General features: G+C 33.2%; 2 long non-coding RNA genes across 3 annotated transcripts in view; both read left to right on the forward strand.

Moving 5' to 3' along the window:
• Nucleotides 1–15,182, forward strand: part of LOC128177016 (uncharacterized) — a 51,176-nt gene that overhangs the window by 9,830 nt on the left and 26,164 nt on the right. The gene's annotated exons all lie outside the window — the stretch shown is intronic.
• On the forward strand, nucleotides 1,007–2,737 carry LOC128177014 (uncharacterized). Its single transcript, XR_008242808.1, has 2 exons — nucleotides 1,007–1,765; nucleotides 2,199–2,737. It is a non-coding gene; the product is annotated as an uncharacterized LOC128177014 (long non-coding RNA).

Consider the following 15,182-nt stretch of genomic DNA (forward strand, 5'->3'; position numbering starts at 1 on the left):
TCTAAGAATAGCCGATCCCGGGGGATAGGCCGGGGCTCGCTCCTCGGAGGAAAAAAATACCGGCCTACCCTCATGAAAAAAAATTTCTGAAAATTTCCTTAAATTCACTGAAATATATCTGAATCATATCTGAAAAATTGCTTACTACCATTTTGTGCCTCTGAACCAGTTCTGAACACATTTCAGCAATATTGCTGAACTGTCTGAAAAATCTGAATTGTTCTGAATTTGTCTGAAAAATCTGAACTGCTTTGAAAATTGCTGAAACAGTCTGAACTCTATCTGTATAGTGCTAAAACAGTCTGAACTACTCTGAATATTGCTGAAACAGTCTGAACTATTCTAAATATTGCTGTAATACTCTATATTAAGCATTACCATAATCCTAATGTAATTTTTTGTCTGAAACAATTGTTTAAAATCCGTTGGAATTTTGATGCTGATCAATTCTTATAAATATGAAATTAAATGCTATTTAAATGCTGAAATATGTCTGCAATTGAATACCGGCATTCCAAACTGATGCACTTTTCAGAAAAGAATTAAATTTCACCAATATTTCATTTAAATAAAACAAAAAAACTTCACAGATTATTTCAAATGGCGCTGAAAATGTGTGAATTCACGTATCAATGTGTACCATAATTTTACTAATTTAATAATTAGCTAACTGTTATAATGACAATTATACCATTATAGCTCATCTTTGTAACTTAGTTCTCTCTAGCAGATATACAAGTTAATACTACAGTATATAATTTGTTTCAGGAGTGATTGTTTACCTCGTTTATTAAGTGTGCAACCCGTACCAAACATTCTAACAAATGCTCATGAGCAGCTCATGAGAAGCACATGAGAATCTAGTAAGAAATGTATGCAAATTAGGTAGGAATTCATTTTGCTCATGTGCAGATTGTTAGTCTCTGTTAGGGAGGAAAATACTAACCAAAATGCACATGTGCAAAAATTTGCTCACCTGATTGCTCATGAGCAAAATTCTATTCGAAATTGCTCACGTAAGCAACAGGCTATACAGATACATTGACGGTAGATTTTTTTTCTAAGTTCAACTTTCTCACGTGAGCAAGAGGTTAGGAAATTGGACTTAGTCAGTATATGCAGTATCAAAGTTAAATCAAAATGAAAGAAAAAAAATTACGCCTCCTTTTTCCTCACGTAAGCAATTGCAAAATTTTGTTAACAAGTACATTTTGACACCCCCTCCCGCACCCCATTTTTTTTTGTGTGAACACCAAACTGTCAGGTTTTTTGGGTTTTTTTGGTAACGTTATATTCTTTTTTTCCTAAATTCAATTATCACTCAACTTACTATTTAGATATGAGAATCTGACAAAACCGCTTGATATTGTGATTTTTCGTAAGCTGTTTGTTTCTACTTTTACTTTTGTTTTAATGTAAAGTTACCCGCTAGTCTGGTTCTCGCTCCCGCCCAAAACGAAGTAAATAACGCAGTGGCGGGGGAACCAGTCTAAGCTACGCGCGCGTTCATTGGTCGATTAAATGCCAGCCGCCAATTTTCATATTCGATTCCGCCATGTTGTCTACCATCACAGATGACGGTGAAATGAATTAAAAAGGGAATTATCTGATTCTGTACAGTACTAACGGTTGATAAGGTTAAAAACTACGTTGTCAATGGGGCATTCGTCTATGTAGTGTTTTAGTGTGAAAAATCCACGGCTGAACAGAGGAAGAATCTGATTGAATGTCGACACCCCCTGCATCTTCTGTATGAGCACTTCAAGTAAGTTGAGCATTGACTTGTTAAAATATATTCTTTGAATCACTTGAATGGCAGTTAAACGTGTTTGTAATTAGAATGAATATGAAACGAAATACTGTGATCTTAGCATCTACCTTTAAAACGGGGTTAAACAATTTACAATTACTAACCCTCTGGCAAATACCGGTGTCTCGAATGTAAAACACACGTTATTTTTTTCTTTGACATTTTACTTGACAATAATTTTTGAACAAATAATTCTAACTACATTTTTTTTATTATTAACACTGATTAACGATTTTATGACATGAAGAAATGAGTTCATGTTTTTCTTGTGTAGAATCTGATAATATTAATAGTTGCAGTATTATATAATGATTTTCTTAAAAACTTCTTGAAATATGAAAACTTTTAACAATTTCACTGATATCAAATTTATTTATCTTTCCAATAGGCCTGCCCTGAGTTGTACAGACCTGAAGAAAACCATGAAAAGCTCGCTGATTTTATGAATGATGCAACAAAAAAAGTGAAAACGTAATTTAAGTAATGGAGAAGTTATACATGCTGAAGTCTGGTTGTGTCAATTTGGATATTATTGTGATGTTCTGGTAGTCAGCTGTTAGTGTGGTTTACAGTTTATGTGTGAAATCAGAGAGCATGTGAGACACGAGACTGTCAAAGAAAGGACATTTGGAATGTTGGAGACGAATGCCTCGATCGATTGTAATGCAGCCAGTGTTCGTGCAGCACTTATGAACTACTTTGTATGGTTAAATTGAACTTTGCCTACTGTGAACTGTGATTTTTTTTCCAAGTCTGTCTGTGTGCTACACTGCTTTTTGTGATCAAACTGCAATACAAGTTTCAACATGCCAGCATTTATTATTGGTAAACTTTCTAAGGATTTATGTAAATGTAATGTTAAACAATGTATGAAATTGTATTTTTAAAATGACTGATGTAAATATATATTGATGATTTTAATTTCAATTTTTGTCCATTGTCTTTGAAGTGAGCAACTGTTGCACATGAGCCTCATGAGTCTCATAAGCCTCATGAGCCTCATGTGAGCAAAACTCTTGGTGAGCAGATCTATTCCTCACGTGAGCAAAAAATGCTCATGTGCAGAATTTTTCTCACGTGAGCATTTTACCTAATTTGCATGTTAAATTGCACATAAGACTCACATGAGCAACTCACGTGAGGAAATCTTGTTAGTCCTCACGTGAGCTGCTCATGAGCAAATTGTGAGAATGTTTTGGTATGGGAAGTTGAAACACAAAATTTCGTTTACGAGCGATTGGCATTGCTGTAGCAAAAAACTGATGAGCATTTAACAGACACGTAATAAAACTGTTTCTTGACATTTCCCAAAGGTCCATTCACAAAATCATTCATTTCTTATCTGCAAAAACACCTGCACTCAACCTGCAACTTCGCTCGGACTTTGAAGTGTCCGCCATTGTTAATGAGGTATCGAAGCAATTCGTCACCGTTACGTAACGCTCACTGAACTTCAATACATAAAAGTCATTCTATTACATCAAAACGAAGATTTTTTTTTAATCAAAATTACAATACAAATTATAGCAACAAACTAGGATGCGAACGTTTTGTTTTCAATGTTACCAAAATGAATTAAAAAGAAATTAAACAAAAAATTGGGGAGGGGTGAAATTAAATAGTAACAACTTGAGTACTATTAAAAGACAACTAGTTTCTGACAGTTCTATGTCTGCTTTTAAAGCTATTTGATTCAATTTCCCAGGTGTTTATAATAGTTTTGCATATATTTAAACCAACTGTAAATGATTAACTTATTTTCAATCCGGAATTATATCGGATTATCATCGAGTTGTTTTGCATACACTACGTCATTTCCGCCCAATGATGACGCACTTTTGATGGGAGCTACAAGCAGACGGATTTGAAAATTCAAGGATTTATACATCAATTGATGTTTTATAGCGGGATATTTCTAAAAGAGGTAGGGTACACTATAAATTAAAAGCCATTAATTGATATATGGAGACATTTATTCATGTGATAAATGTTGTTTTTTTTTGTATTTAAAGATAATTTAATGATTGAATTGTAAACAATGTTTGTAATCTACACACATTCTAATGTTATGCTACAAATAAGTCTTATGATTAAATGAAATATGCCAAGCTGTAATCTCATGTAATATATGATGCATAGGAACTTTACATTGTATATAGATTGTTTTTTGCACCACTCATAGTTGCTGATCATATGCAGAAAAAAAATAGGGAAGCTGAGACCTGCAAAAACTGTTCCCAAAATAACGATGATAAAGGTGAGAAAAAAATGGAATGTATATTTATATTGTACATGTATATTCTAATTTGCATGTATAAATTTGCATTAAAGGTTAATAAATCTCTTAATTAAAAAAATAGCATTATGATTATCAGAAAACATGTAAAATCTTGCATGTTAATTAAATCATAAATTCCTGTATTTCTGTTTCAGGATGGTAAAAAAATCAAACTGCACAATTTAGAAGCATTAGGACATTTAAAGAAGTTTCAGGGAGAGGCAGATAAGTGATGTGGGAAAAATGTATATTTAGAAAAATATGAATAAATTTAATTTGCTTGAAAATCCTATTCATTTGTACTTCTTTTCATTTTTGATAGATTACAGAGGTAATAGAATAGTGCTGAAATAGTGATGAATATTCGCTGATAAGGTTCTGTAATATTGCTGAAAATTTTCTTAAAAGATGCTGTTATTTTACTGAAAATTTGCTGCAATATTGCTGAAACAGCACTGAAATTGTGCTGAAGAATTATTGATTTGTTGCTGAATTGTGTCTTAAATACTGCTGAAACATTGCTGAGTAATTGCTGGAAAATTTTCTGAACTTTGCTGAATGCTGAAAACTGTCTGGAATGTTCCAAATTCAGACAGATTTCAGAATTGTATTATTTGCTGAAAAAATACTGAAATATTGCTGAAATTTTTGCTGATTTTTTGTTCAGCACTTTCTGAAATCTGTCTGGAATGTTCCAATTTCAGTCAGATTTCAGATATAGAATTCAGAAAAATTTCAGATAATATTCAGAACAAAATGAGCAAGAAATTCATATATGTTTCAGCAAAAAATTTACATGAGGGTATGCCCCGAAAAATACGGTACATAAAATTTAGGTTGTTTTTTTTAAATGAAATGTTGACATGTCCGACAATAGTTTGACTGGTAACTTTGAATCTTGGGCTAGTAACTTTGTGGCCAAATTTTGTAATTGCACACCCCTGACATTGCTATATGTACATGTAATATCAAAGCTGTATGTCTAATATTCTATTGTACTATTTCAGAGATATGTTACACAGATGACATACTTTTCACATGCTACTCTTGATGCAGTTACACACCACTATCATGAAGTTGTCATTCATTATATTTATATTAGAATATTAAAAGATGATGTCATAAAAGTTTTTTTTTCTCCTATAGAACTTTACAATTTTGTGATTCGTAAACCTAAAAGTAAAAAAATTGTAGGTTAAAAAAATGCTGGCCCTAGGGATACTCTTATACATGTATTGGTTATATAAATTTTATAACTCTTGATATCCTATGGAACTCCAAGGATACACTATATTTCTTGATACTTTTTGGGTCTCTTTGTTATCCTAGACAAATCACAAGGTATCCCAGGGAACCCCATGGGTACCCCAAGAAACCTAAAGGATACCCTAATAGTACTCTAATAGTAATAATACAGATACCCCATTGTTATCCCTGACACACCCTATGGACACCTCAAGGAACTCTAAGGATACCCAGTAATATAACTTTTGATACCAGTAATATAACTTTTGATACCCAAATGAACCCCAAGGATACCCTAATACATGTAACACAATTTTATATCTCTGGATACACCCTCGGGGCTTTTTGATATCCCAGACACCAATAGGTATTCCACGGAACCCCATGGATACCCCAAGGAACTTAAAGGATACCCTTATAATACAGATTCATAAAACTTGATACCCATAGAACCCAATGGAACCCCAAGGATATAGCCTAATAATTCAAATTAAAAATTCTTGATACTCATTGGTATCCCAGACATGCCTCTAAAAACCTCTATAAACCCTAGGGAACCCCACAGAAATCCCAAGGAACTCCAAAAGATACCCTAATCATACAGATTTATAACTCTTGATACACCATACAACCCCAAGGATACCCTAATATGTAATACTTTAAAACACATTTGGTCTAGCCGAAAAAAATTTGTCTATAAATTTAATTGTTTCAGACTTGTGATATTGCATCACATTCTAAAATATAATGAAATTCATCGGCTATATGTTTTTTGTAACAGAGAGGACAAAATCTTTCATTTAATGGGATACCTTCCCATCTTTCCACTTCAACTGGTAGATGGTGATTTGAAGTACGAACTATATATGATATGAGTTAAATTTGGCCCCCATTATTCGCAATTTTTTAAAGTGTTTCAGGTACAATAAAATGTTATGTTATATTTTAGAAGAGTTGATGTAAAATTTATTTTTCACTTATTTATTTGATTTTTTTGCACTCACTGGCAGAAAATGATGTCAGAAGTGACGCTATTTCTATATTTCAGTCAAAAATTTACATTTTTCTTATCTTTTTATGAATGGGAAATATAGAGGGCATGCTTGAACAGGGAAAATTTTTTTGTCACTTATTAGCCTTGGCTAGATACATCTCTGATTAAAATATTTTGTTTGTTCAAGCATGCTCTCTGTTTTTTCTGAAAGAAAAACTGCTTGAAAACAAGCTGTTTTATGCTAAAAATGCAAAAATGGCAGGAAAAGGTTGTCTTTACGATGTCTTATTTCTAAATTCTGGGCAGTTGAATCAAAATGAATATTATGTAAAAACATCACATATATATCTGTACAAAGAAAAATGATGATGTTCATTTTAGGGGGCCATTTTAGGCCCATATCATATATATAGTCCTTTTACAAGAATTTTTCTGAATTTCAGGGGTAAAATATTGAAATAGTTCCATCAGTCTGAAAATGTAGTCCTAAATGTACATGTCGCTGAGCATTTAATTCTTTTATATCATAACCACTATAGCCAAATTGTATGATGTACGTGTTAATTCCTCTGCATTTCTTATAAAATTAACATTAATTTTATAGTTTTTTTTCATTATCAAAATCAACAGCCCAAAACTTGAACCATATAATGTTTATTTTTTCAAGGTTCTTAATAAGGGACATAGAAGGGGTAGTAATGTCATAGTTTTCCTTCTCCTCAAAAGAATGAATATTGAGTAATTTTACATGAAATAAAAATTAGCTTGTACGATCAATCATAGAACAAACCCTTTTTAATTATCAAAATTTACTTCTATTACAAGTATCTAATTAATTTTTTTAACTTTATTTTAAACATAATCTCAAAAAACTGCCTGTTATTTTTTTTTTATTAAAAATTTGCTTAAGGTCAATAATTGAACAGACTATAATTTACCTGTAATTAATTTCCTTTGTTCTTTGAAACCCTTACCTGAGCACCATTCCCACTTAGCTAAAATCAGTCACCCATAAAAATTTCAGAATTATAGCAAAGTGGGAAGACACCCAAAATTCACAAGGGTTGTCTACCAATAAACAAGGAGATGTAGGTGTAGGTAAATATATTGCAACAGTGATGGTGAAGCCATTGTGTATACATGTAAAGGGTTATGTTGGCCCTTTAATCCCTGTCCAAGAGCTACCACCAATATACAACGGATGTCTACCTGCAATTAACAGGTATTTTGGTGCCTCTCAGGTGAACATTCTGCACGCCTAATTGGTCAATCCATTGTGTTGTACCCATGAAGGGGAGATAGCCCCACTCCACACTTCCATGATCACTTCTTGTCTTTTCTCAAAAGTACTCCAATCAGGGTAACACCCCCTATGTCAATAGTAAAACAAGTTTGGGTCTTTGTAACTGAACAATATCTTTCCCCACTTCATTTGAAAATTTCACCGAAGAAACATTGTCATATTAAGTGTTCATATGAATGGTTCACCGGAAGAATTGCAGACTTCCTTGTGGTGACATAAAATTTAGTGCCCTATTTTCATGAATTTGATATAATTTGTTACTGATTCAATATTGGCTGATCATCAGTTGGTAAGAGACAACAAATTCTGCCGATTAACCGTACTCGATTATGATTTTCAACCATTTGACAACACTAATTGTTAAATTCATCCAAAGTGAACAGATATTTTAAGTCAGGAGAAACATTATTTTTATCATACCAGTATGTATTGGGGTATCACAAGTGTTCCTTGGGTTGCCAAGATGTTTTTATGATATTCCATTGAGTAATTGGGTATTAATTAGTAATATGTTTTACAGTACAACCATTTGGGTGGTTATTAAATTCTATCAATTGGGTACCTTGCAATTGGGGTTCCTACAGGTATCCTTGGGGTACCAATAGTTGACCTTTGGACTCCAATGAGTATCCTGGGGTATCAATAGTTATCAATTTTTATAATTGGGGTATCCTTGGGGTATCAGGAGTGACCCTTTGATTTTTAATGAGACCGGCCTTGGTCATCAAATTTACTTTCCATCATTGAGGTATCTATGGGGTTCTCAAGGGTATCCTTGGGGTTCTCATTGGTATACTTGGGATTCATTTGGGTTCTTTGGGCTACTTATCACTTTAAATACATATGTATAACAGTAATATATTTACAAATTAATGTATCTGATATTTATTTTTTTGTAATTGCTTTAATGAAAAACCAACAAAATGACAATAATCCCACCCTTTGCAGTAAATGGAAATACCGGTAGCCAAGCAATGCTCTTCTGTTGATAAAACTTTGAATATCTTTCTAATTAGAGTCTTCACAGATGCAGTTAGTTGTTTCAAATTTTCCTCACTTTCTGCTATGGTACAATGGAACTCCATATCAGAAAATTGATCCCATAGGACTTTATATATGATTTTCTTTGACAGGCTTGTTAAATTTAATAAACTCCCAAAACATTACCATAATTACCATACTACGGCACGTCTTTTAACCCCAAGGAACCCCAAAGAAACCCCAAGGAACCCCAATTATAGAATTTAATAACTATTAATACCCTAGGGGGTCTCATTAGAGTGCAAGGGTCACCCCTCGTTACCCCAAGGATACCCCAAGGAACCCCCAAGATGCCAAATAATACAGATTTATAACTTTTGATACACCATAGAACCCAAAGGAACCTCAAGGATACCCTAAAAATAAAAAATTCAAACTCTTGGTACCCCTGGGGACTCATTAGTATCCAAGACCCACCTCTAAGAACCCCAGGGAATCCCATGGATATCCAAGGAACTCCAAGGATACCCTAATAATACAGATTTATAACTTCTGATACACCATAGAACCCAAAGGATACTTGGGGTATCCTTGGGATACTTGGAGGTGACCCTTGGATTCCAGTGAGATCCCTTCAGTATTAATAGTTATTAATTTCTATCATTGGTGGTACCTTGGGGTGAGCCTTGGATTTGAATGAGACCCCTGGATTTTCAGTGGTTAATAATTTCTATCATTGGGGTTCGTAGGGGTATCCTAGGGTTTCCTTGGGGTGTCCTTGGGGTACTAAGAGGTGACCCGTGGACTCCAATGAGACCCCTTGGGTATTAATAGTTATTAATTTCTATCATTGGGGTTCCTTGGGGTTCCTTGGGGTTTCCTTGGAGTTCCTTGGGGTTAAAAGACGCACCCTACTACGTAAAAATACTACGTAAAAATATGTAAGAAAGAACATTTAATATTACAAACAATTTTAAAATTGCGGAAACACTACAATCATATCAGTAATTTTAAATTTAATTTAAATTAAATTCCCTATAGGGTCACTTCATCAATTTACTTGACTAATAAATTTAAACAACTTCTAAAAATAGTTCACTTCTTTTTATAATAATGATATTAATTATTTCCTTTTAAATACATATTGTCTATAACGGTATAATATGTAAGTAATAATTGGTGCTGGATTATCATTATTACAAGAGAGTTAAAACAAATATATACATGTTTATATATATACAGCTCGAATGTTCACTGGAGAAACTAAATCGCCAAAGCGGGGTGTGACCCGATTTTCGTTCAGTTGGGCGATTTCCTTAATCTTGAAAAGGGGTCATAACGCGCGTGTCTTACTTAAGAACCAGTGTGCACAGCAAAAAGAACTAGCTTAACCTATAGATTCATCAAACAAACTTTTTGTCTACGTCCCATAATGCTCTCTAATGGTGCTATGTAAAAAATGGCGACATATTTTAACTCATAATTACAGTGTCTTGAGATTTAAAGACATGTTCTGATTTGCTGTTTTAAAAAAAATGAATGATATAAGTCAGGTGGTTTAATGGTATTTCATAAAATATGACAGCAAAATGGCTGCAAATTCATAAATTTAATGATTTAATTGATAAAAACTGTTTTAAGGTATTCAATGTATAATGAAGGGATATTGAACAATTTTGAATCATTTTAAACTAGTTAAATATGTATTGCTAGATAACTATGAAAGTGAAATGAACCAAATTCACATGACAGAAAACCTATAAGGAGCTGGTCATTTTGCACTTTTAATTTTTTAAAAATAGTTATCTCCCCTTGATGAAAAAAACAAAATTTTAATTTCCTCAAAATATCTGCGGTAAATGATTCATTTTATTTCATATTTAAATAAAGAGGAAGTTTATGCATGTATTAACCAAAAGAGTTTTATGAATTTTAGTTTACTTTTTACAATATCTTAATAAAACATACATTGCCCATAGACTTCAATGCAAAATTCAAGGTGTAATTAGTTGGGCCATAATCAAAATTTTGAAAATTCCTTTGGTGGAGTATATTTATTTGATTAATTAACACCTTCAAAATGATATCATGATTAAGAACATTGGGCCATTCATTTATAAGGTACAAAATGTGGTCGTTAATTTTTTAATTACATCGAATACCTTAAAGTATTTATTCTTATCTCAGTAATTAACTTAAGTCTATTAATTGTCATCAGGATAGGAAATATCTAAGCCAATTTACTCTAGTGGTGGTCATTCTACACATTTAAGGGGAGTTATTCCCCTTGAATATTTTTTCTAATAAATCACGTTATGACATCTATAGCCAAAAATATCATCCATTATCACAAAATATATTACTAATGGTACAAAATCCACTCAAAATTACACTTAAAGGAGAAATCTGAAAATACCATGTAGTCTTGAAGGTGGCACGGGACAGTTTTTTTTTATACAATTCATTGTAGCCAAGGGATGCATGTCTTCGGAACTCTAGAATTTCCTCAGTTCCCATTCAGCACAAATACAGTAAAACACGATTATAACGAAGTCCCAGGGACGAGCAATATTACTTCATTAAAAGCGTAATTCGTTATCTCCGTCAAGTTTACAACATGAAAAAGAGACTTGGGGAATGAAATTCACTTCGCTGTAAGCGTCAATTCATTATAAGCATGTTCGCTATAACCGTGTTTTACTGTATCTTTAATTCACTCTTTATAAGGCAAATCACCAATTTCTGAAGAAAATTACTAGTCAAAACCTGTAAAATTCTCTACATACTAGTTTTTATGAGAATTTGACCCTTTCATATTTTGCTAATTTTTCATGATTTTTCAGCTTTTCAGTCCTCCCCCAGCTAATTCTCTGCAGAGGGTTGACCATCCGTACCGCGTGCATGTTGCACTTTCACATGTTAGAAACTTACCAGTGTATAGTTTACAATGTCCCACCCATCTACTTTTTGTGTTATTTTAACTCCCGTCTGTAACTTGCAATTTCACTGTGTAAAGTCAACTCTGCAGGTTTCGCATTTTACTTCTGATTCTCATGTACCTAACATATGGGGCCTACATATTGCATATCAATTTCAACAAGAGACACCCCTCTAACTAATGATAATCTTTAAAAATCATTTGATGAATTTCAGCAACACTCATTAGTACAGCAACTATCAATTTTACAAAAATATTGACGGGTACTATATCCGAAACTGTCCCTTGCTACCTTAGGTGGAAGCAAATCTATGTATTTTGTAAGATTTTTTTTTAAACTTTTATAGAAATCTAATAATTTCCCTCTCTCTCTCTGTTCTCTGTCTATTTTTCTCCCTCTGTCCGTCTGTCTGTCTCTCAAATTCTTGTTTATAGTTGATAACTAAATAACATGACAATGATGCAAGGTATGTGTAATTCTTGCTAAAGATGCAATCGCCACAACGGTAGCACCGGCAAAGCATATTAGAACCATTATTACCACTGTCGTGTATCCGCGCCGGTAGTGACGCGTTTGGATAAAGTGAAAATGGCGGCTCCGTTTGTTTCTTGATAAGTTTATGTGTTATTTAAGGCTTACATTGTTTACTTTTACATTAAAAAGATCGTCAAATCTATTTAAAAGCATATTAAATCTTCAAAGTTCTACGAAGTTTATGTTAAAATTATGTAAATAAGCAGTTTATGTCGATTAATTTTGAACAACGGAACAGGTTTGGATGACCTTGTTTTTCTAAATAGGAACGGTTTGGATACGCATCTGATACGGTTTGGATGGGTTAATATGTTGTTATCCCTAAAAAGAACAGAGGAGACAATCTCAACTTATCGGGCCTTTCCAGCAAGCTCGGAAAACACCTCGAATGTAATAACATCACCGGATGTTAAAATTTTATACAAAATGGAGTTGCTTCCCATTAAAATAAGTATCGGCTAGACAGTCTTGTATGTCGCTTCTGTGTTATATTTTCGTGTATATCGTTTACTTTGATGAAGTATAGCTCACATCTCAACAGATCGTAAAATGTGTTGTATTTATATCGTTTTATAAAAAGGGGGTTGTCATGGACGCCTAGGTAATACATTCGAGGTGTTTTTCCGAGCTTGCCGGAAAGGCCCGAGAAGTTGCGATTGCAGAGGAGAGTGTCAGGCTCGGCACGTTTATTTAGCAGGCACACATATTATTCAGAATGCTCTGGATTTCATAATTCTGGGAAGTAGAGTTATCTCCCATGAAACATTAAAAAAATATAGTGGGGTACCTGCAAACGGCCTTACAGTACTACAATGTGAGTGCAAACAGTTCTTTTAGTTATCTCCTCGCAAAGGGGATATAGCATCGCTACTGTGCGATATACATGCCCTCACTGCAAATCATGCTTTCAATATTATGGAGATCGTCATGTGATAGACATATGAAGTCACATTGTTTAAAAAATTAACATACACGATTATAAATATTAAATATATCAGAATAACTAAAAATACACATCATAAAAGTAGTAGATAGTTGTCTGTTAAGGTGTTTATATGATGTACATGTATTGCTTTTTAGGTTAAAAGTGAACAACTTTTTTTTACATTGTTTTATATAGTTTTATTGTGTTCCTCAAGTTTTATCACATATTTTCTTTATAATTTAAAATTAAAGAAAGTATTCCTTTGAAATGTTAGTAAAAAAAATTCATATAACTATATAATTTATACATTTTCATTTTTTTTTTCATGTGATAACACAAACATATCAATTTTGTATACTATATTCAGTCCAATAAATTCAAATGACGTGTAATTGAGGTGCAAGCTGGGTTTGCTTATTTGTATTCAAATTTTTAATCGTACAATTGCTGTGAATTAAATTAATATAAGTAATATGGAATCATTCTTTGGATACTGTGAGGTGATAATTTCACTTCGGGCTTTATTGGATTTGACCATGCCCCGACCAAAATTATCAATTATATACTAAATATACCATTTTATCAGAAGAAATAAAAACATGCTTGTCTACAGAAATGAACTTAGTCATCCAGTTTTAGTCCCCTTCGAACAGGTGGAAGTATTTTGTTTTCATGACGTTTATGAAACTGTCGGACAGGAAAGAAAAATTCACCGTCTGTATATTAAGTTCTTTTGATCTTTTGCATGCTGTGTAATTGAATGGTCAACTATCTTTTAAAAAGATGTATCTTCGATTGCACACCGATAAAATGCAAACTGCTCCATTTATGTCTAAAATATAAAAAAAATGCTATATCTTTAAATTATTCAAACCGTACCATTTGCACAATTTATATTTAAGCATCCAAACCGGAATAATTTAATTATCCAAACCGTACTTCTTCTTTGGCAGGTGCATGAAGTTATTGCTATTTTTATACATATTTATGTATTAAAAAGATATTGAAATGATTTCATTTTGTTAGTGTGGTGTTTTAAATTAATTTTGGCTGCTTCAGATTTTTAGTAGGTGTTATATTATCAACGTTATCTCGAAATAGATCTTGGTTTTTGCGTTTAAATGACACGTTAACGATTGATATTCCTATAAAGAAGTCGTTATTATTTACGATGAACAAAAATAACGCACACTTTTTTCAACTGCAAAACCTTCAGAAAAATATGAATGATTATTACGATATTTTAATTAATATTTACCTCGTTGTCGATAGAAAAAAGGACACAACACTCATTGTTTTTGAAGTGGATACGCCATTTTCACGTTATCCAAACATGTCACTACCGGCGCGGATACACGACAGTGATTACAAGGCCTTGGACTTTCCGTAGGACGTAGCTATCACTTCTTGCGTCAAAACATGTTAAAAATGATGCTGGATTCAAGTGAAATATGCACCGATTGCGTAGTCTTAGCTCAGAAGCCAGACAAATCGTGTTGATTTCAATGAGCTTTCACTGAGTGGGCAGCAATGAAATAGACAGGCATACGTGACATTGCTGTTTGACACAACTACCCAAGTCCAAGCTCCTGTTATAATGGTTCTATGTGCATATATGAATGCAAAACAGGGTTTTATAACTTATTTCAATTCTTTTATAGGTTATAATTAATTACAGAGCAATAATAACACGAGGAAAATATCTTAATACAGTGAGATGTTTCGCTCTAATAGAGGTGCGAAACATCGAGGTGCGAGTCATCTTCGCGCGAAACAGAATAGGTTCTTAAAATGCTTACCTATATTGGTCAACATCATAATGATAATCCAATTAGAGCACAATAATATGGATCCTTTTTGCTTATCATCACAAAAGAAACGTTTATGCATGTTAATTAATCCTTTTCTGCATATGGAAAACACCGGAAAGTACATTACTAGCACGTGCAAGTTAACTGGGTAAAACAAATACCCGCTAAATACCACCTGCAGGGTGTTGCTAAAATGCGGAACGGAAAACGGAACGGAACGGATAACATTTTAAAGTTAAAATCACAATTTCTTTAATTCATTAAACATGATAAATTGGTTTTCTAAGAATCTCGGCGGGGGAGGGGTGTTGTGATGGATTTTAGCTTCTCATTTAGATACGATAGGATGGTGATACGCTTGA

The sequence above is a fragment of the Crassostrea angulata genome, chromosome 3 (genome assembly GCF_025612915.1).
Source record: "Crassostrea angulata isolate pt1a10 chromosome 3, ASM2561291v2, whole genome shotgun sequence".
Taxonomy (NCBI): Eukaryota; Metazoa; Mollusca; class Bivalvia; order Ostreida; family Ostreidae; genus Magallana; species Magallana angulata.